The sequence below is a fragment of the Populus alba genome, chromosome 11, assembly GCF_005239225.2.
Source record: "Populus alba chromosome 11, ASM523922v2, whole genome shotgun sequence".
Lineage (NCBI taxonomy): Eukaryota > Viridiplantae > Streptophyta > Magnoliopsida > Malpighiales > Salicaceae > Populus > Populus alba.
This window is the reverse complement of record NC_133294.1, coordinates 2,573,564-2,575,539: the sequence shown is the minus strand read 5'-3', so window position 1 is coordinate 2,575,539 and position 1,976 is coordinate 2,573,564. Positions and strand designations below refer to the sequence as shown.

The 1,976-nt window shown below is 33.9% G+C and overlaps 1 long non-coding RNA gene across 1 annotated transcript; it reads right to left on the bottom strand.

The window, feature by feature from the left end:
- Positions 1-368: 368 nt before the first annotated feature.
- Positions 369-1,248, bottom strand: LOC118036835 (uncharacterized). The gene is made up of 3 exons (XR_012171152.1): positions 1,203-1,248; positions 956-1,103; positions 369-870 (listed from the first exon to the last, which is right to left on the bottom strand). It is a non-coding gene; the product is annotated as an uncharacterized lncRNA (long non-coding RNA).
- Between the last annotated feature and the right edge of the window lie 728 nt (positions 1,249-1,976).

Sequence of the window (1,976 nt, the reverse complement as noted above, 5' to 3'; positions counted from 1 at the left end):
GCAATAAATGATAGAGACTTAAAGGAGTAAATACTCCAAATAGGAAGATGAATCAATAATTCAAGATTTGATGAATCATTGAAATAAAATAGTAAATAAAATAGAAGGCAGACAATTAAAAAAAATTAAAAACACAGTGTTTTAAAGTGATTGAATAGATGATATAAAGTCACATGCCAAAAAAAAAAGAGTTAATATTTTAAATAAGATATAATTAACTTGCTCTAATACAATGTAGAAGTTTAGAATATAAAAGAATTTTACAATTCCATAGTTTAATTATATATATTTTATTCAACTAATGTAGAAATTATATTGTCATACAACAAAATATATAATGAAATAGAATAGAATAAATTATACAAGATGTTTCATCATCCTCTTTAAGATGACTGAAATAATTCTGTGATTGTCTTGAATTGTTCTCTCCCTTGATTTGTTCCTTTTGTTAATTAGGAAATAGTCAAGAATATTTAATGGATTATTTTCTTAATAATAACAAACCCCATTCTTTCGCTATATGATGAGGAAATTATCGAGGATCTAACTCAGTAATTGAAATCTCATTCTTCGATGGTGGGACAGTCTCAAGCTGGGATTGCGTCATCCTTGAAGTATAGCTGATCAATGAAGAAGCTGGTTGATATGCTCTTCTGCTAATAAAAAATGCTGGTTTAGAAGGTATTTGTAAAGTAACAGAAGTGTTGCTTAGCATCAGAACAACTGAAGCCATTGTCGGCCGGTCAGCTACATTTTCTTGAACGCAGAGTAACCCTATGTGGATGCATCTCATCATTGCAGCTGTTGAGTCGTTCCTCAAAATGGGATCTATAGATCTAAAGCAGTCCCTTCCCTCCAACGTCTCCATGCCTACAAAATTTATCCGAAGTGAATTCACAATATTGAAGGGTAAATCTTTCAATGATGTGTTTGATTTGTAGATAGTTGTACTTACATGGCTCGTAAGGTGCTCCATGTCATCTCCATCGCGGAAACTAGGTTTTTGACCGCTCACAATCTCCAAGACTAGCACTCCAAAACTAAACACATCTGACTTGACCGAGAACTGTCTTTGCCTTGCATACTCTGGAGCAATATAGCCACTGAAATGGTACATTTACAGATCTTAGTTGCAATGGTGCGAATCATAAGCATTCAGTATTCGCAACCTCTTCCATTATTGCTAATATAAATTAGACTACAAGGTTCCAGCGATCCTCGATGCAGCATCATGAGTTTGATCAGTTTTTCAATTAACTTTGCCATTCCAAAATCTGAAATTTTTAGCTTCATGTTTCCATCTAACAGAATGTTGCTAGGGGGGGGGGGGGGGGCTTGAGGTCACGATGAATAATCCGGAGCTGAGATCTTGAATGCAGGTACAGAATCCCTCTAGCTATGCATTCTATGATTTTGTAGCGCTTTCTCCCAATCCAGGACTAATCGTTTGTTTGGATCTAAGCGTTCATAAATGAGAGCTTCAGAAACTTCGGAAAACTTGTCTATAGAATTTGACACTAGTTATAATTCTCTTACAAACATGATTGATCTTGATAAAAAAAAATTGATGAGGAAAACAAATGTATAGAAAGATAATATGGAATTCAGGATTACATGTATAAATTTATCGAGACTGAATTAGGCACAAACTCGTAGATTAGAAGCTTTTTCTGTTCCTTCCAAGGCAGAACCCAGTAACCTAACAAGCTTGCGGTGAGCAAGTTTGGCTAGTAGCCCTACCTTCATTCCTAATTCTACTTCTCCTTGCCCAGAATTTACATGATAATCTCTTTACAGCTATAGCTTGTCCATCTGCAAAGTATACCCTATACCATATATCCATTGAGAAAATAAACAGAGAAAATTAAGTGCATCAATTTTGAAATATAAATTAACCTTCAAAGTTCTTAATTTTTTTTTTTTTTATAAAAAAATCGATACCGTTTCTTTTGTACATTAAAGTACCTTGTAAACAG